Source organism: Ursus maritimus, unplaced genomic scaffold, assembly GCF_017311325.1.
Source record: "Ursus maritimus isolate PB19 unplaced genomic scaffold, ASM1731132v1 scaffold_7, whole genome shotgun sequence".
Lineage (NCBI taxonomy): Eukaryota > Metazoa > Chordata > Mammalia > Carnivora > Ursidae > Ursus > Ursus maritimus.
The window spans coordinates 30,720,982-30,742,398 of record NW_024426885.1 but is presented as its reverse complement, the minus strand read 5'-3'; the positions used below and the strand labels follow the sequence as shown (position 1 = coordinate 30,742,398).

General features: G+C 41.5%; 1 protein-coding gene and 2 pseudogenes across 1 annotated transcript in view; 1 reads left to right on the top strand and 2 right to left on the bottom strand.

Moving 5' to 3' along the window:
• Positions 1-262: 262 nt before the first annotated feature.
• On the bottom strand, positions 263-1,911 carry LOC103658825 (annotated as a pseudogene).
• Positions 1,912-4,283: 2,372 nt separating this feature from the next.
• The window catches only part of LCOR (ligand dependent nuclear receptor corepressor), a 171,605-nt gene continuing 154,471 nt past the window's right edge, over positions 4,284-21,417 (top strand). The window contains exon 1 of the mRNA XM_040624784.1: positions 4,284-4,295. The gene's annotated coding sequence lies outside the window, so the exon portion shown is untranslated. The remainder of the gene's footprint in view (positions 4,296-21,417) is intronic.
• LOC121101339 lies at positions 5,535-5,736 on the bottom strand (annotated as a pseudogene).

The window sequence follows — 21,417 nt, the reverse complement described above, 5'->3', positions numbered from 1 at the left end:
GAGAAGGAGGATCCCCACTGAGCGGGGAGCCCAATGTGGGGCTCAATCCCAAGACCCTGGGATCATGGCCTGAGCTGAAGGCAGATGCTTAGCCGACTGAGCCACCCAGGCGCCCCATACTTCTTTTTTTTTAAGTAGGCTCCATGCCCAGCATGGAGCCCCATGTGGGGCTTGAACTAATGACCCTGAAATCAAGACCTGAGTTGAGATCGAGTCTGACATTGAACCAACTCAGCCACCCAGGCGCCCCTCATGCTTCCATTTTTAAACTATCCTTTAAAAAAATCATATTCGTGGTGTCACCATCCTCGCGGTAGTCCAGCAGAGCAGCCATGCCATCTGGATTCGTTTTCACCAATAAAGAGCTGCTAGTTTTTGAAATTAGCAAGGAGGTGCTTGATTTGTTCTGCAGCCCCTGTCATAAAAGGTTTTACTCTTTCTGTCCTTCGTTCTTTAAGCTTGCCTTTGATTGATTTCGTGTAATCTTTTTTTTTTTAAAGATTTTATTTATTCAACAGAGATAGAGACAGCCAGCGAGAGAGGGAACACAAGCAGGGGGAGTGGGAGAGGAAGAAGCAGGCTCATAGTGGAAGAGCCTGATGTGGGGCTCGATCCCATAACGCCGGGATCACGCCCTGAGCCGAAGGCAGACACTTAACCGCTGTGCCACCCAGGTGCCCCTCGTGTAATCTTTGATGTACCTTCTGTAGGCTTCTTTTGTGAAGCTGGTTTCCTGCAAGTGATGGTTTGTGACAATATCAACACCAGGGATGACGGTGCTTTTGGTACCTTCTCCCTCCCAGCCTTCAGCGAAGGCATTTCCACCAACGAGCAAGTCACCAATGTTACCCTCTGTCCTACTGACGGTCTTCCCCTCCGCCTTCAGGCACAGCCCATCTGCAGTCTCCTAGATCTTACATCTCATCATGGCTGACGAGGTCCTTCTAGATGATTAAAATGGCGGCTGGAGAAAAACAACGATGCTGCTAGCTTAGCAGGAGGTGGAGTGCGGTGCAGCCTGAACCACACTGCGGTGGGGGAGTGGGCGGAAAAGTGAAAGATGCTTTTCAATACCTTAATCTGTAAGTTGGATGTGACACTTTGGACTGTCTCAACTCTTGCAATTCCTTGACGTATAAGTATCTTTTCCCTGAAATGCAAAACTGTAGTCAATTTCCTTATAAGTTCTTGGGCTCATAGCTCAGCCACACAAAGATTGAATTTCCTCATATGTAGAAGTCCTAGCAATGCTTACTCCATAGTCTGTCAAGAGCACCCAGTGAGAATCTGTATATGAAAGTCTTTTATGAACTGTAAAAAAACGACAATGAGTTTAGCTGGGTGTTTATTTACATGTACTTTTGTATACACAGACTTCATAAGAATAAGGGTTTTCATATGATCTTTGTAGAATGGGTGGGAGTCCAACTGGTAGAGAGGAGAAGAGATGAATTGCTATGTGGGAAAATGGTATGATATGATAAAGAACAGTTCATCAAAACCAAATAAAATTGAAGGGGAAACATGAGAGGCACTCTTTCAAAATAATGGTCATAATGATAATGATGAGGACTGTTATTATTAATCATCATCTACCGTTTTGAAAATTCTTCCCCATGCAGCAAGATGTGAAATAAAATAAGAGGAATGAACACCAAAAGGAAGAAACAAAAATCATTTTTTGTAGATGATATAGTTTTAGTATTAGGAAACTAAAGAAGAAATAGTTAAAAGCATTGACATTAATAAGTGGGTTTGATTAAACAGCTAGAAACAAATTAATGTAGAAAGAAGCAATAGCATTTCCTTAACCAGTTGAAAAAGACAGTGAAATCTCACCTACATGTGATTCTGAATACACTTACCACAGACTTCCCAGCCAAGTGCATTGTCCAAACTAGGTCTTCCCATTGTCCTTCCCCTTCCTTCCCACCACATTGACATTGCCTTGAGAACAATCACATGCATCCCATATATTCATGTTAATTCCTATCAATGAGAAGAAATTTTATCTTGAAGATTCTGTGTTAACATTTTAGGTGGACCAGGATTCTCCAAGAAGAGCGCTTAAGAGAGGCCCTTCATAAAATGTGTTTGTTCTGTTGATGCTTATCTCCCTTTCTGTTCCCCTTAGGTCTTGTTTTCCTTCTCTCCCTGCAATAACTGTTTGTTATGAAATATAATAACTTGTAGACTTTTGTGATAAGCCTGTAATAAATGCCAGGGTCTGTCTGCACATGGAAGTAGGTGGTTACCTCTCTCTCTTCTCCACCCCTTTATCACCTAGACACAGCGTCTGGGGAAGGTTAGCAGAGTTACAGAAGCCTAGCCTCTCTCAGCCAGAACTTTCCTCCCTCCCATCTACCTGCCTCATCCACCAACACCCAGTGACGACTTTATAGCCCAATCTGACTGCAGCTCTCCAATCAGATAGGTGAACATGCTCAGGTCCTTGGTCTAGAAATTTTTACCTTCTCTGGCCCCAAGGGGACTTTGGCCCTAAATTTAATTTGAAGTTGAAGAATGTTGTAGGGGCTATGCTGTGGCCAGGAGGGCTGAGTAACCAGAACAGAAAGTGGGAGAGGAGGGTGGGAAATGCCCCTCCTTTTGCCGTTACCAGGGACTTCTTTCTGGGCCAAATTTGGTACCAACTAAAGCACGTGGAAGTGCCTAAGCAAGGGTTTGGTGAATGAATGTGATTCGTCTTGAGTTTCTTCTTGTGAATGCTCTTGAGTTTAGCTTAGCCCTTGTCCTTTCATGCTGAGCAGCACAAGACCAGGCAAAGGAGTAGGCAATGTGACCGGGCTTGGCGGCTTTACCTACTAGACCCCATAGCTCCATCCACAGTTTGCCGACACAGCTCCTAGGTTCCCCTATTGTTAACATCTTACATTACACAGTATATTGTCAAAACTAAGAAACCAACCTTAGCATATTATTGTTATTGAAACTCCAGACTGTATGTTGCTAGTTTTAACTAGTATTAACTAAACTAAACTAACTACACTGATTTCAATAGATTTTTGCAGCTAATGCTTTTTTCAGTTTCAGGATCCAATCCAGGATACCACATTGCATTTAGGAGCTAATGTGCTTTTCGCCATCCTATAAATCTCCTTTAACACCCATTTCCAGCCCCATCCCTGAACTGTCTTCCAAGATTTAACATCAATCATAGGGGAGGAGAAGGAGCCAAGGTCCTAAGGTTAGGTCTAAAAGCCACCTCAGCATTTCTCATTAGCATTTCCCAAAATGAAATCTCCAGATGAAGCGTTCAACAAGAAACTCTGCTATTTTCAAGGAAAGAGAGATTCTATAGCCAAAAGAATTAAAGAAATGCTTGATGCCAGGGGTGCTTGGGTGGCTCAGTGGTTTAGCGTCTGCCTTCGGCCCAGGGTGTGATCCCGGAGTCCTGGGATCGAGTCTCACATCAGGCTCCTCCGCTGGGAGCCTGCTTCTTCCTCTCCCACTCCCCCTGCTTGTGTTCCCTCTCTCGCTGGATGTCTCTCTGTCAAATAAATAAAAATCTTAAAAAAAAAAAATGCTTGATGCCAAATCCCTTCTTGAAGAGGCAAAATATTTATCGACATGACAAAAACTCTGAAAAGTCTTACAATAAATAAGCCAGTTCAACTTAACAGAACTTTTATCAAATTTCAGTCATTTGTGCACCACCTTCATGCTTTTTGCTGTATCTGCACAGTGTGTACTATTATTGACTTAATCTTCTTCTTTAAATCCACTCATCTTTTAAAAAATACATTGTAAAGAGCATTTGATATCACTACTCTCAATGGAAAATTAAGATCATTTGCCAAAATTAGTTAGAATGGAAAAAATGTTAATTTCAACCAAGAACTTCCTAAAGTCATCTCATCTATCACCAGTGGTTCACATATGATAGATTGCAAAATATTGGTTAACCAGAACCCTTTTTTCCATAACACCTGTTAAAATCCTGGGGAGACACTTTGGGAAAGGCTTAGAAGATCAGAAAATATATAGAGGGAGCTAGTGGTAGACCCTGAACTGAAGCTGAAGCCCCTACTTGCCTCTCAAGTGCCCTCCTCACAATTCCTATTCTGCTTCTGAGGTTCAGACCTCCCTTGGGCACGGCCAAAGGAGATTCCATGGGGGTCAGAGTTTGTAACACAAAAAGTTCAGATTCCATGTGGTCTGGTTTTGATCCTGAGTTTGGGATTTTAAACAGATTCCCACACCTAGTTCTGAAGGCTCCCTATCTTCCTCCACTCTAGGGGAAGAACTTGGATCTGATTCTTTGTCAAAGTACATGGGTACAAAGTGTTTTCTGAGTCCCAACTATCATTGCTACCTATACCCCGCCAATTCCCACCTACTGACCACTGACCAAGTTCCTGCACTTTGTCCGGTTCTTCCTAAAGTCATGTTATTTTAAAATTTAATTGTGTTTGAGCAGCAGGGTGTGGCAAGAGGGGGGGGGGTGCCTATTGTTAATCAGTAACAGAGAGCGGCAGATAAACAAGGTGCTTCCAGCTGGGTGGGGCACATTTGGCTCTCAGTTCTCCCTAAAGCGGCTCCAGAAACTTGAGTACTTGATTTGACTGGCGCTCTTGGCTGTTTTCTCACTGCGAGAGGCCAGAGCACAGGTGTTGCTGACCCCTCCTCCATTTGGTCAGTTGCTTGATGCCTTGAGTGGGTTTGACAACATAATGCTCACTAATCCTACCCCAGCTGGTTTCTAACATTCAGACCAGATTTGAGTGCCCCTGGGCTTGATAATAGCCTCTGGAATCATCCATTCCTTTCTTTATTCAAAATATTGAACATTTTGATTAAGCCAGTCTGTGCTATGGTTTACGTAATAATGGGTAACATTTACGGAGCTCTTACTCCTTGCACATTATCTCACTTAATCTTGGGACAACTTTAGGAAAAAGATATTCTTTTTCTCATTTTAAGGTCAGGTAACCAGGGCCCCAACAACTTAAATACCTTTCCAAATTTTACGTAATTATCAAATGCCAGATCTAGTATTTGAACCCAGGCATATACTTAATGCCAGAGCCTGTACTCTTAGCCCTTAGCCTATACGGCCTCTGTGGGAGAAGGCGTGGTTTGTACCTTCAAGGAGTTCACATACTTAAAATAGCTATTTTGAGGTCCTTTTTTTTTTTAAAAGATTTTATTTATTTATTTGACAGAGGGTGGGAGAGATACAAGCAGGGGGAGGGAGAAGCGGGGAGCCTGATGCGGGGCTTGATCCCAGGACCCCAGGATCACGACAGGAGCCAAAGGCAGATGCTTAACAGACTGAGCCACTCAGGTGCCCCTATATTGAGGTCCTTTAAAGATCTCTATTTTGAGGGTAGGGAGCCTGCTTCTCCCTCTCCCTCCACTTGTGGTTTCTTGCTCTCTGTCAAATAAATAAATAAAACCTTTAAAAAAATCTCTGCCATCTCTGGATATGTTTCTGCCTTTTGTCTCCTCCCTGGTGATTTATCACACTCTCCTTTCTCACAACTAGTAAGGTTTCTTGTTTTGCTTTGTTTTGTTTTACTCAGACAGCGTCCCTTCCCTCCAGCTTCTCCGAAGGAGAAGAATGATCATCAATGACGAAGGGCGATTGCAAAAAAAAACTCCCAGTGGAGTCAGCTTCACGCTCAGGAAGGGACAGTGCGCCCTCCTCATGGTTTCAGGTTTTCTGCACGTTCTCCGGTAGCAAACCATAGAAATGATCCCTGAAGGTCTAGTCTTGCAACTAGTAAGTCTTATTGAATGTTGTACATCGTGGACATTATATTGTAGAGCAGCTGGATTTTGTTGTCTTCCTCTTAAAAATGTTAAGACTTTTCTTTTTCTGGAAGTAAGTTAATTTTTAATTTGGATTAGCCTGATCTTGTCAGAGCTTTTTTTTTTTTTTTTAAGATTTTATTTATTTATTTGACAGAGAGAGACAGCCAGCGAGAGAGGGAACACAAGCAGGGGGAGTGGGAGAGGAAGAAGAAGGCTCCCAGCGGAAGAGCCTGATGTGGGGCTCGAACCCAGAATGCCGGGATCACGCCCTGAGCCGAAGGCAGACGCCCAACCACTGCACCACCCAGGCGCCCCTTGTTTTTTCCTTTTTTACGACTATTCTAGCGTTCCCTTATTCAACAGCTAAAGTAGCCCTGTTCCTTAGGCATGAGAGTTATGAGATCCAAACTCAAAGCCCAGAGTAAAAGACAAAGATCTCTCGAACATCTCTGTTCTTGCAATCCACTAGCAGCTGTTTTCTCTCAGGTCTCCTGGATGTTTTCTCGAGCACATGCAACTTACGTAGCATTCATCAAAAAGACTGGATTTCCATTAAAGGAATCCCTTTGCATAATTTTTGCGCTGCTTTTTGTGTGGATCTTTCCTCTAACCTTCCTCACACATTACGCTCACTACAGTAGTCTAGAATCTGCCTCCTGCTCTGTTTAGGCTCCACCTCCTTTCACCATGGTTTGGAGGGGTGCCCAGGCAGAAAATTGGGTTGAATATGGAGCTCACCTCATGTATTTCCATTTTCTCAAAGATCACAGATCAGCACCATCTATTGTTCAATGCCTACAAATAATTGCTTCATGTATTTTGGCAATTTCATAGTTGTATATGATGAGAGAGTAAGTATAGTACCAATTATTCATTTATGGCCAGCCCTAGAAAGCCTGGTTGTTCCATTTTATAACAATCTGACAATCTCTGAATCTTAACTGGAATTTTAGTCTAAGTGCATATTAGAATTTGTTTCTATCATCTAACTTTTTGCTGTGTATATGTTTTGCTTTTTCTTTTCTTTCTTTTTTTTTTTTAAAGATTTTATTTATTTATTTCACAGAGATAGAGACAGCCAGCGAGAGAGGGAACACAGCAGGGGAGTGGGAGAGGAAGAAGCAGGCTCCCAGTGGTGGAGCCTGATGTGGGGCTCGATCCCACAACGCCGGGATCACACCCTGAGCCGAAGGCAGACACTTAACGACTGAGCCACCCAGGCGCCCCATGTTTTGCTTTTTCAATGGTTTGCTTTTTTCATTTTTTTCTTTACAAAAATTAAAGTTATTTTGTTTGTTCTTTTAGTTTTTATTTCATTTTACCTCTCTACACATTTTAAAGGTCTACATACTATTCCCATTTTTTTTTACTAGTTATTCTTGAAGTTTGTCATGCCTACTTATACCAACAGTTCTATAGTTCATATCTGTCCCTCTGCTGAATTACATGAAGTCTTTAGAATACCTCTTAAATCCTTTACTCCTAACTCGTAACTTATTGTTACTCAGTATTTTCGCTTAATTCTTTAAAAAATACACAAATGAGACATTATAACATTTTTACTTCATATAAATAATGTTTAATGTTACCCACAAGTTTACCAATTTCTTTGCTATTGCTCACCAGATCTCAGGTCTTTGTTCCAAGATTTTTCTTCTTCCTGAAGTCAATTTTTTTTTAAGTCCTTTTGGTTAAAAAAAAAAAAATCCTTTTGGTGAAGATCTGTGGAAGATTCTCTCAAATATTAATCTCAAAATAGATTTATTCTGCTTTCATTCTAAGATTTATTTGAGAGAGAGAGAGCACGATAGTGCATACGCACGAAAACGAGCAGGTGGAGGGAAGTGGGAGAGGGAGATGAGCAGACTCCCTGCCTATGGGGAGCCCAAGATGGGGCTGGATCCCAGGACTCTGAGATCATGACCTGCACCGAAGTCAAGAGTCCAGCGCTCAATCGACTGAGCCACCCAGTGCCCCTGCCTTCATTCTTGAAAGATAATTTCAGTAGGTACAGAACTGAGAGTGGATGAATGTTTTTGGTACAGGATTTCCTTCTCCTTCTGTGCCGGAGGTTCTTGGTCATGTGGCCTGGAAGAATGAAGAGGTAGACCAGACAGAGTGGTGCGCAGCAAAGCAAGGTTTTACTGAGCAACAGTACAAAGCACCTAGAGAGGGAGGGGACCCAAGAGGGTTACAAACAAAAGTTTCTAAGTCTAGGGGTTTTTATGGGCTTTGTTGGCGGGCTGGTTTAATCTGATTAACCCTCGCACGTGTCATCCAATTGGGTTTTTGTCATCTATCTATCACGTGAGAAAGGGTGGAGGGCTCCTTCCAGGGTGGTGTAAAATTCTGTTAAGGGTGGTTCCTTCTTAGAGCTGGGGGACTCTTGTTCCGCCAGCTTGTCTTCCAAATCCTTCATCATTTTCTGATTCCAGGTTAATAGGCTCCTTTGGCACTTGAAAGGCGTTACTCAATTAGTTTTCTAACCTGAATTGTTGCTGTGGAGTCTGCAGTCAGGTGGTCATTCATTTCCAAATCATTTTTTCTCCTAAGCTGATTTTTAAAGTATTCCTTTGTATTCTGGAGTTTATAAAGTTTCTAGGTGTAGAGTGTTTTATTTATCAAGCTTGCGATAAATGTTTTGGGTGTTTATGGGTTTATATCTTTTGTCAGAAGTGAAAAATTATCATCTATCAACTTATCAGCCATTTCTTCTCTGTTCTCACTAATTTATCCCCAAGAAATCTATAAATTAGACTTACTATCCTATTTTCCATGTTTCTCACTCCCACTTTCAAAATGTTTATCCCCTTGTTTTCTTGTATGACATTCTGGATGATTTATTTAGATCCAACTTCCATTACGTCCTTAACATCTGTGCCTAATCTGTTTAACCAATGGCTTAATTAATTTTAAAATGTCAACAATTATATTTTTAGGGGCGCCTGGGTAGCGCAGTCGTTAAAGCGTCTGCCTTCGGCTCAGGGCGTGATCCCGGCGTTCCGGGATCGAGCCCCACATCGGGCTCCTCCACTGGGAGCCTGCTTCTTCCTCTCTCACTCGCCTGCTGTGTTCCCTCTCTCGCTGGCTGTCTCTCTGTCACATAAATAAAATAAAAAAAATCTTAAAAAAAAAACCAATGATATTTTTAATATATATTTTCAAGAACACTGTATTTTTTTAAAAAGATTTTATTTTTATGAGGGGAGTCTGGGTGGCTCAGTCAGTTAAACCTCTACCTTTGGCTCAGGCCAGATCCCAAGGGTCTTGGGATTGAGCTCTGTGTCGGGGCTCCTTGCTCAGCCGGGAGTCTGCCTCTCCCTCTCCAACTGCCTCTCCCCCAGCTCCTGCTCTTTCTCGCTCGCTCACTCTCTCTCAAATAAATAAATAAAATCTTTAAAAAAAATAAAGATTTTATTTATTTGAGAGAGTGTCAGAGAGCAAGAGCCTGGGGGGGGGGGGGCAAGGGCAGGGGTTCCGTAGAGAGGGAGAGGAAGAAGCAGTCTCCTGGCAGAACAGGGAGCCCAACAGGGGGCTGGATCCCAGGACCCCAAGATCATGACCTGACTCGAAGGCAGACAGACGCTTAACTAACTGAGCCACCCAGGCGTACCAAGTACACTCTTATTTCTCTTTCAAAAATTCCCAGTCACTTTTGATAATCTCTTATTGTCTTGATCATTTTTGTAATTCAATTTTAAAATTTCATAGGAAGTTATTTTATATTTCAATTTTATAATTTCAATATCTGAAGACCATGGAAGTCTAAATCTGCCTGTTGTTCTGATTGTAGGTCATAGTGGCTTATTTTCTCTTATGTTTGTCCATCTCTGATTGTAAGATTATATGTATTTATCTTTGGGGATCCTATAGGCCTAACCTGGGGATTTTTTGATGTTTCTACTAGGAGCTACCTAGCTCCAACAGGAGCTACCATCTTGGGAACGACTTTAGCTTTTTCCAAAGATCTTTTCTTATTTAGGAATCTCAGGGTCAAGGTTCAAGATGTCTGCTTGGAACTAGGCCAAGGTTTGGTCTCTGATCAGTTGGTGCGCTGATAGGTTTACCGTCAGGGCAGTGCAAACTCCAAGCTTCTTGCTACTCACACTGCCATCCTGCTTTTAGCATACTTTTTATTAGGGACCACTTAGATTTTCTTTATTTATTGCAATCCCATGTGATGTATTAAAAAATTAACCTCTTCCAGAATCTCCTTGCTTTGGAGTAATGGAATGTTTTATAGTGTCTAGCCTTCCATACTGACAGAAGTCAAAGTCACGAAGGCTGCTGCTGCTTTTTTTTTTTTTAAGTAAGCTCTACGCCCAACTTGGGGCTCAAACTCACAACCCTGAGATCAAGAGCCAGTGCTCTACCAATTGAACCAGCCAGATGCCCCTCTTTTTCCTTTTGTTTGAAAAATGATTTGTGGGCCGTATGGGGGCATTAAGAATAAATAAGGTAAAATATGCATTTGAAAATTGATTCAGATATATATTCCCCAGTGAAACCACAGTAAACTAGGCAAAGTATACATTTGACTGAAGATTCAGATATGAATTTGAAAAGAATGCATAACACAGTATGTACTAGTAGCAGCAGACTGAACCAAAATGGGTAACGGTTGATGGCCTTAGAGGGAGTACTGAATGACACCGAGGATCTGTAGATATGTTTGCCCTGGGGACACTTGCTGACTATAGCTGGACGCTATAGAATCCAGGATTGGCCCTGGGGCAGAAGATCCCAGGGCAGGGAACAGCAAGAGATTTTGGTATATATATATATGGGGTTGTAGGAAGACATTGGGTATTTCAGGGGTCAAATGAAGGCTTCCAGTCTTCATATCCCCTTAAGGTATGTGCCAAATTTTGAAGCTGTTGGCCATGCTTTCACCAAGAGGCATGTAAAAATTTCCTACGTACACTGTCTCCTTCCTAGAAAACTCCTAATTTTTTTTTTTAAAGATTTTATTTATTTATTTGACAGACATAGAGACAGCCAGCGAGAGAGGGAACACAAGCAGGGGGAGTGGGAGAGGAAGAAGCAGGCTCATAGCGGAGGAGCCTGATGTGGGGCTCGATCCCATAACACTAGGATCACGCCCTGAGCCGAAGGCAGACGCTTAACCGCTGTGCCACCCAGGCGCCCCAAAACTCCTAATGTTTTAAGCTCTAACGGTGGTTACACATATGCGGAACCAACAACAGCACTATAGTATTGGTAACGTCAAATAAAGATGTGTGGGTTCATCCAAAGTTGAGTCAACTTATTTTACCCAATGTGCCATGGTAGGTACTACACAATTTTGCAATTCTTTTTTACACACTGAGGTGTTTTATTAAAATATGCACCTGTAAAATTATTTGTTTGCAGCTTTCAAGCACTTGACGTTGATGAGCTCTAATAACTCAAGGTCTAAGGAAAGTCGGGAATACTTAGTCCAAACTTCTCCTTTTAAAGAAGTAGAAACTGAGGGCCAGAAAAATCAGAGATTTGTTGAAGGTCATAAAGCATTATCAAAGGAGATATCCAACCGGTTTCAGAAGTATAATGATGACAATGGTCCTGAAGTTTCTGAAAGGGTGATAGGTCCAAGAACTGAGCAGTTGAGGAGTTTGCCAGAATCCAAAGTGTCACACAGTATGAAAGAGCATCTGCGCAGCCACATCCCTGTCTGTTTGGAACATCTAGAGTTTACCGGCAGCATTAACACTGCGTCTAGGAGAGCGTCTGTCAAGGAGGCTCTGAAAGAATAAAAGCTTTCGGAGAGATGTTACAGAGTAATTTTCAAGGAGAGTTTTAACAGGGAGTTTTTCATGCTAAGGTTACATCAACTGCAAGCAACTAGTGGAGATTATATTTTCTTTTTTTTTTTTTAAGTGAATGTGTGGAAAAGATCAAGATGTCATTCATCACTTGAGTATATTTATTCTCTTTCTCTGAACATGAAATGTCACCCATCCTATGAACAGAGGAGTTGTCCTTTGTTTCATGTCCTACCAGTTTATCTACAGTACTTCAAGTCTTCCACGGTGTATGCTTTGGAATTTGTTACTTCTGCGTTTCAATTGATTTGAAAAGAACCGTTATTAGATCAATAAGACAATGCTTGAGAAGAAATTACAGGCCTGCAGGCAAAATAATAAGTCATAAACATATGTAATTGTATAAGACATTCAGCATAACATGGCTTTAGTGACAAATGACAGCCCTTGAACTTAAGAGGCATTTCAATGAGAAAGGCATTTCAATGAGAAATCACAAATAAAAGAATATTAATGGGATTTTTAAGAAAAGAGTGTGGACTGGTTAGTGGAATTGTTAAATATATTCTAATGCTTTTATCATCTTTCAAGAATAACTGTATTAGTCAGCGCAGGAGCTTTTATGCTCTGAAGAAACAACAATCCCAATTAAATGATGCAGAACTTCAAAGACTTAGTGGGTAAACATTTGTTAAATGTCAATAGCACGGTGTTTAAATTGATATAGAAAAGTAAAAAGGAAGTTTGGCTATCTTTTAATTACATACAAAGCCACACTAGCATTTACCTTCATCTGTGAAGAGGATAAAAACCAAATTACTAGAATCTCCTGAGTTCAAATTTTTCCATCTACCTGTTGTGTGAATTTGAGTAAGAAATTTAAACTCTGTGTGCTTTATTTTTCCCATCTCTAAGATGAGATTTAAAAACAGTACCTATTTTGTAGAATTGTTTTAAGTCTGAAATAAAATAAGGCAGGTAAAGTGCTTAGTTCAAGACTTGGAGTCCTCACTCAACAAGTAGTATCATTAGGGGCGCCTGGGTGGCACAGCGGTTAAGCGTCTGCCTTCGGCTCAGGGCGTGATCCCAGCGTTGTGGGATCGAACCCCACGTCAGGCTCCTCTGCTATGAGCCTGCTTCTTCCTCTCCCACTCCCCCTGCTTGTGTTCCCTCTCTCGCTGGCTGTCTCTATCTCTGTCGAATAAATAAATAAAATCTTTAAAAAAAAAAAACAAAAAAACAAAAAAAAACAAGTAGTATCATTATTCCACAAGTTCATATAAGTTACCCTGATTTTTTTTCCCCTAAACTGAAGGGTATTTAAGAAATCTGTATTGTGGGGTTTTTGTGTGTTTTTTTGGTATTAATAATTACTGTATTAACTTCAAGAAATAATTAAGATTCACCTACATGGATGAAACTACTTTTTATAATAACCTAGTATGGGGTGCCTGAGTGAATCAGTTGGTTAAGTGTCTGCCTTCAGCTCAGGTCATAATCCCAGGGTATGAACCCAGGGTCCTGGGATCAAGTACCACGTCGGGCTCCTTGCTCAGCAGGGAGTCTGCTTCTCCTTCCATCTCCCCACCCCCGCTCGTGCTTGCTCGCTTTCTCTCTTGCAAAAATAAATAAAATTTTAAAAATATATAATAACCTAGTATTGTATCATATCGTATCTCTTCTCATCTCATCTCATCTCATCTCATATCTAGTACTCTTGGAGGCCAGCATTGAAAGACCATTGTATAAGGAGTGAGTAGATGTGAATTCTATGCCCAGCTGTGTCTGTTCTGTTTCCAACCTTGAAGATAATTTACATCTCTAATGACTGCACCTGCATCTTCAGACCCATGAAAATAACCTGGTCTGGAAGTCATGTGTCTCACTTCTGCCCATAATCAGTTCATTGACCAGAACAAGTCACCCATTTGTTTGGGTAGCTGCTACATAGCAGGCTCTGTATAATCAACCTTTCAAAGATGACATGAGAACTGCTCAGTAATGAGAGGTCATTTTTGTTAGATGGGAAGAATCTCAGATGTAAATTTTGAAATGTAGGTTTTGCCAAAGCTCAGTAAGAATATTTAAGCACTATCTGTGATTTTACCAAACTTTCTTTTTCTTACTTAAAATTTTCTTTGAAGACTTCCTTTGGCTTTAAACACTTTCATTTTGCCTAACTCAGATGTATTTTACACCTTTTCAGGCTTAAAAAGAAACAAATTTTCCATGGAAAATTTGCTACCTAGTTATAATATTTGCTACCTAGTTATAAATAACTCCTTTCTGGTGATTCTTCCCCCCCCCCCCCAAGTCACCTAACAAAGACAACAGTGAACTGTTGTTTGTTTTTTCCTGAGAACCAGATGAACAAAATACCATGTGTTCAGGTAAATAGCTCAGCATAAGGATCAACATAGAATATGATTCCGAGGGCTTATAGGGAAAAAAAGGCTCACTCCTTAAAAAAAAATAATGCTAAGGATATTTTTTACAAAGATTTTATTTATTTGTCAGAGAGAGAGACAGAGATTGAGAGAGAGCGCACAAGCAGGGGGAGTGGCAGGCAGAGGGAGAAGCAGCCTCCCGATGAATTCCCCCAGGACTCCGGGATCATGACCTGAGCTGAAGGCAGACGCTTAACCAACTGAGCCACCCACCCAGGTATCCCAATGCTAAAGACATTTAAGTTTCATTCCTACAATTTCTGAAAACTCTTTATATCTTAGTTAATTCATTCCATTGTCATTTAGGAAAATATCTCATAAACTTAAATTTTTTCTTAACATTAGTGACCACAAAGATACTATTGTCTATCATCGCCTTCTTCCTAGGCTAGCACCATGGTAATTTTGTGACTATGGCCTTATATTATAATATTTAGTAAAGTAAATCTCTCCTTGTCACATGTCAGATTCCCTGGAAGCAGAATTGGAGATGAACTTTGGGATGCAAAAGGTTTATTACGGACTAGCATTTGTGGAAGGGAATTGGTAGCGGTCGGGGGGGGGGGGCAGAATTGGGCAGAGAAAGTATTCAAACCAAGATTCAGGTCAACAAAGCCTCAGCCAACCCAGTGAAGTACTTTGGAACAAGTGTTAACTGTCAGTGTCCAGCATCAGGCAGAAGTGACCAGGCTGTAGCCTGCTAGCCCTTAGTCACCGTATCCTGGCAGCCCCAGAAAGACGTGACCTTGGGCAAAATAGCTCTGAGCAGCTGAGGCTAACCCCGAAGCAGCTGACAGCTGGAGGCTATGTAGTGATCACAATCCCTACAAGCCAAACTGTGAGTTCTTTCTCGGAGGATCTAAGCTGCACATTTCCAAGGCTAACATATTCTTCTTTGCTGTTCTCTTTTTTAAGAAATTTTTCGTTGTTGTTAGAAAAAGAGAGAAAGAGCACGTGCGTGTGTGGCGGGGGGGGGGGGGGGGGGGCAGGGGCAGAAGAAGAGGGAGAGAGAATCTTAACCAAGCTCCACGTGCAGCGCAGAGCCTCACCGAGCCTCTGTCTCCAACCCTGAGATCATGACCGGAGTGGAAATCAAGTCAGATGCTGGATGCTTAACTGACTGAGCCACCCAGGCACCCCTGCTCTTCTCTTTCAAAACCGATATCGTAATTATTCATGGACCTTTATTTTTCTTTATAAATTTTGGAAAGTTTTTTGAGTTCCTTTTGGAGTTTTGGTTAGAATGGCACAGAATGTATGCCATCCAATGTGGGGAGAATTGACATCCCCTGGATAGTGCTGTGCCATGCAGATGATACTTGAGTAGCCAGAAGATGACACTCTTTTTTTTTTTTAATATTTTATTTATTTATTTGACAGAGATAGAGACAGCCAGTGAGAGAGGGAACACAAGCAGGGGGAGTGGGAGAGGAAGAAGCAGGCTCATAGCGGAGGAGCCCGATGTGGGGCTTGATCCCATAACACCGGGATCGCGCCCTGAGCCGAAGGCAGACGCTTAACTGCTGTGCCACCCAGGCGCCCCAGAAGATGACACTATTGAGAAGTGTTTCTGGAGGCAGCAGGACAAGGAGGCAGCGAGTATGGTCAGGAGATTGTTAAATGCAGTGGGGATCAAGCAAATAAATATACTGAAGTCAATACGAAAAAATATGGGCACCTGGTTTCTCACTGTCAAAGGGGGATTTATAAGTGTGTAGCAGGGAAAGGCTTGCAAGTATTCAGAGGGGCTGGATTGGAATCGAATGCATCAGTGTAAACTCATGGTGTTTATATTTAGAGACAGATATAGAAATATAAATACAGATGTGTGTATATACATATGTATATATGTATACGTATATAACTGATAGATGTGTATATATATACATATATGCATATGTATATACACACATATACTTCACAGCTCTGACTGCTGCTAAGACCTAGTAGCCATGACACCCCAGTAGGAGTGAACACACTGAGCCCAAATCTTGATTTCTGAATACAATCCTCCACCAAAAGTAAGCAGGGCTCATTCTAGAGCTGAGGCAGAGAAAATACAAAATGAGCCTAGAACATCTAGCTGTACCAGAAAATGAGGAAAATGTTTGTAGAATGATGGGGGTATGCCAAAAGGATAAAAAAGTCAGCTTGAAGTGACTCTCACTGGCCAAATCTGGGATGATGACAATAACTACAGCAATCCATTACAACCCACTGAATGAAACAGGAAATGATGAGTCCATAAGTAATGAATCAATAAGTAAAAGGGGAAGAGCACAAACTCATATTCAAATATAAACTAGTTAATACAGAAGAAACGATGAAGAAAATAACTTTTTGACCATCATCATTGTGACAAGTGATTCAGGCAACGATTCATGGATGTTAAGGCTGGTGGGTAGGGCGAGGGACAGGACGTTGGTATAATCTCAGAATATCTCCCTACAAAATATTTATCAAGTACAAAGGAAACAATGGTGATTTTATGGTGGAGAAAACCACTTGATCAGATGAGCAAATTTTCATCACAATTATGTGAAGAGTTAATTGACATCATGAGCCCTCGATGAGATGCCCAGAGACCCCAGCCTCATTTCTGTGGTTTTCTTGTCACAGTGTATGGCCTGAGTCTAGTCATGAGGAACACTGCATAAACCCAGTTGAGGATCACCCTACAGAATGAGAGGCCCGTTCTTTTCAGGACTGTCAAGATCATAAAAAAAAAAAAAACAAGAAAAGACTGAGGATTGTACCAGAATCAAAGAGACTGAGAATACACGCAGTTAAATTCAGTGTAACTTCCTGGATGGGATTCTGGACCAGAAAAGGAAAAGAGACGTCATTGTTAACAGAGAGTGAAATTGTAATGGGGCCTGTATTGTATCAGTGTTGATCTTCTGATGTGATGGGAGGGTTATATGTGGTTATGAAGGAGAGTGTCTTTGCTTTATGGACATTCACACTGGATATTTAGGGATGATAGGAGTCAAGTCTGTAGTTTTCTATCGGATTGTTCATAAAAAGACCCAACAACAAGAACAAAACCATATATACAGGTACATAGAGAGCAAAAGCAGATGTGCAAGATATTAACAATTGGGGGATTTGTGAGGGGAATATAGGTGTTCTCGCAACTTTTCTATAATTTGAAACTATTTCAAAATAGGTAGGATACATATGCATACTCATATTTAAAACAAACATAAAAACACATGTTTACACAAAAACTTGTTTGCAAATATTCATTGCAGAATTACCTATAATAGCTAAAACATGAAATCGATCAAGTGTCCATCAGTTGGAATGGATAAACAAAATGCTGTATATCTATATGATGAAATATTATTTGGCAATAAAAAGGAAGTGTTGATACGTACTACAGTGTAGATGAACCTTGCAAACATTGTGCTCAGTGAAAGCAACCAGTCAGAGAAGACCACCGGCTATATGATTCCATTTACCTGAAATGTCCAGAAGAAGAAAATTCAGAGACAGAAAGTAGATTCGTTGTTGCCAGGGTTTGAGGAAAGGAAGAAATGGGGAGTAACTGCTAATACACATGGGGTTTCTTTGGGGCTGATGAAAATGGTCTAATAGTGATTGTGGTGATGGTTGCACAACCCTGTAAATATACTAAAAAACCACTGACAGGTGAATTTTATAGTATGTGAAATATATCTCAAAACAACTTTAAAAGAAAAAAAGTGTCATTTACACACATAACATAAAGTAAAGCCATAAAGTTTTCTGGGCACACAGGCAGACTGAAAAGAGAGGAACTTGGAAAGTCTTTTACTAAAGCACGAAGAACCCCTACAGGAGCAGTTCCAAGTGTCCCAGCTTCCCTTCTGCCCACTAGGTCTTGGCTCTAATTCCAGGTCCCGTTTTCCCTGCAGTACAGGAAGCAAAATAATGCGAAGATTAAAGAGCCGGCTCTGCATCCAGATTGTTTTGTTTTTTTTTTTTAAAGATTTTATTTATGTATTTGAGAGAGAGAGAGAAAGAGAGAGAGAGAAAAAACATGAGCAGGGGGAGGGGCAGAGGGAGAAGCAGATTCCCTGCTAAGCAGGGAACCAGTCTTGGGGTTTGATTTCAGGAGCCTGGGATCGAGACCCGAGCTGAAGGCACAGACTGAGCCACCCAGGCACCCAGATTGCCTGGGTTTGAATCCAAATCTACCATAACCTGTAGTTAGGCAAGTTACTTAGCCTCTCTGTGCTCTGGTATCAAATGGGGATGCTTGATTGGGTTGTTGTAAGGAATAAGACATAATCCATGAAGAGTGCTTTTAAAAGTGTCACTTATCGGAATTCATGAGAAGCTGACCATGTTTTTTTTTAACAAGTCTTGCATCAGGAGACTTCTTTCTTAAAAAGCTCCAATCCGTTTCATCCTCCCATTTCTCTGACGTCCTTTCCCATATTATATGCCACCTCCAACTAATCAGACGCAAGCTTGATATAATCCTGACCAACCAGTCTATGGTTCACAGAGGCTACCCCCACTCTCTGATCGTCATTTTCTGAGCTCCGTTTTTCCCTATCATCTGACCATTGCAAGAACTATAGAACATAACTTAGGGAATGTTGTTTTCAAAGGCCAAGGTCATTGCTGTTATTTCTTCACGCTGTTAGATATTCATCCCGAACTGTACAAGCATCGTAGTTTCCTGTCACCCTGCATGCTAGACAAGCAGATGGGAGCCTAACCCTGAGAACTGATAGTCATTTCATGCTAACAATATGACAGCCACTGTCCATGATTGTTTCATTTCATCTTCACACAATCTCTATCTTGTAGACTATTACCCTCTTTGTCACATGAGGAAACTGATGACCAGGAAAGTTAATTTGTCAAGGCCACACAGGTTCTAATGGATGGAACTAAGATTCTAATCAATCTCTCCGTGTCTTCAGATCTACTCTCTTAGCCACCGTGTTGTATTGCTCGATCTTCCCCAGAATGGGAAAGAGCTTGCAGCTAGGATCCTATTCCAGGGTAGCCAAAAGAGTTAGCAGTCAGAAATTATGTTTTAGATATCTATGTGTCCTAAGTGCCTAAGACACTGTGTGACACATGATAGGAGTTCAACATTTTTGTCAAACTGCTCAACTGTGCAATGGAACATAACCTCTCACGTGGAATTACATGAATCCTCTGTGTGCAGAATCCTGCTTCTACTTGCAGGACAATTAGAGGGTTTCGGACTCAGAGAGATCTTAGAATTCTGGTTTTGCCATTTGGTAACTTGGTGGCCTTGGACAAAGGCACTTAACTCCTCTGAGTCTTGAATCTCTAATCTGGAAAATGTAAAAGTATGTATAAATCATACCTCCTTTTTGGCATTGTTATTCAGATGGAATGAAATAAAGTTGCAATGTTAGACATATAGTAGATATTCAATAAATCATAGTTATTACTATTGTCCCCTCATCCTTCCTTCCAAGTAAGCCTTTGTGACAGGTCAACTATATATTGGTTCCCAATTTAAAATAAGTGAAGCAATAATTGCAATTCAAACTGGAGTAATGGAAATAACATTGAATTGGGAACTGGGAAATCTGGCTTCTGGCTTTTGTTGCCCTCTTTCTATTGAGCAGCTATGCAACCAAGTCACTTTACTTGTCTGGGCTTGTTATTCCATACTTCAAATTAGAGTCAATCTCTAAGTCTCTAGGATCCTCTTAATCTACATGTCTGAGACTCTTTAAGAGATTATGTTGAGGAAGTATTACCCTTGGCTTGATCATTTCAAGCAGATTATGGGTAAATGGAAAACACATCCATTAATTCATTTTAAAGTTATATATTGTTCATTTATTTGAAACTTCATGAAGCATACTTCTTTCAAAACCCATGGAAACTTGATTAAAAGCTACAAGACTCAAACCTACCACCTAGTGGCAAAGAAAAGGAGATTCATATTTAAGATACAAGCTGTCCCGCCATCACAGGTGCAGGGTGGGTGTCCTCAGCAATCTTTCATTTCATGTTTGTCCTTTTCTGTCACTACTCAGGATAGTTTTGTGTACACAGAAATTCAACACTTCCTGACTTAACAGTTTGTCCATTTGACAGTTCTCTTTAGCAGGTGAAATATCATGAACTTCTAATCATTGGTGTTAGATTTGGGGAGCAGAGGTGCCTTCCTACTCATACATTTCAAACCACTTCTACCCAAGAGGCCCACCCAGTCCATCTCTTTATGGTTAGACAGGGCATTCCACAAGTGCCTGGTTGAGAGACCAGGACCACTACTTTGAAAAGACAGAAATCAATACACCAACGGGATTCTTGCCTGCAAGTATTTAATGACTTTGTTTTACCTACTACAGTAATTAAAATTCTTCACATTTAAATTTAAATATCTAAAAGCAGGACTTAAACCCCAAAGGTGAGGAAGCGGCCAGAACCCTAGCATACTAAAGGGAGATCTATTTTCCATTTTTTCTTTTGTATTCTGTACCCCCCCTCCCACCCCTGCTTTCTCCTTTCCTTCCATTTTCTCTTTTCTCTTTCTTTCCCAAATAGCAGTCAGGTAATTAAGCTCAGAATAATGTTTAAATGGAACAGGCAGTGCCCTACGCAGGGTTATTTAATTACCCCAGGTTTTCACCTGAAAATCCCTTTCGTCATTGAAAATATTTCTCCAGTCTTACCTGAAATATGGAATTATGCCATTTTCCAACACTCTGCTTTAAGTATTGTTAATTTAGCCTTCTTTTGAAATATCATTCTCCCTTTAGCACAATTTTCTTAAACCTCTTTCTACACACACACAGCGGATCCGAATATGCCACCTTGAGAATTTCGCCTGTGATCCAGCCTTGTTAGTAGAATCCGCCTAGTTTTATAATTTAAAAAGCTTGATTCAATTTTTACGGGTTTACGAAGTCTTCCAATGACTTCCAGTGTCTTCCAATGACTTAAACTATATCCTTCTCAGTTTTTAAAACTTTGGGGGCTTAGTGCCTCCACGGGCATCTGGACATTTATTCTTAAGTCGGCTTCTTAAATAGGCTCCCGAAAGGAGCAGTTTCAGCTGAGAAGTTCAGAGAACCAGTTACCACGGAACTCGCAACAGTTGGTGTGGGGCAATAGGCAGGTTAGAAGAGATAAATGGGGCTAGTTTAAGAAACAAAAAGTCCCGGGAAGGGAGAGGTAGGGGCAGCGGTGGCCTTGGGGCACACTGCGAAAGCGGCGCAGGATCTGGGGTCGGGGCGAGCTCCAGCCCCGCGAAGGCGCCTTCCCGGCGGCCAGAGGTGGCGGTGGCTGCGGCCAAGAAACGCGGGTACAGCAGTCGGACGGCCGCGCCGCGGTGAGCGCGGGGTCCGCGCGCGCCCAGGCAGCCCCCGCGAACACGCCTGGGACACCGCGAGGTGAGGCCGGCCCTGCCCCCGCACCGCCCCCGGCGGGAGGTGCGACGC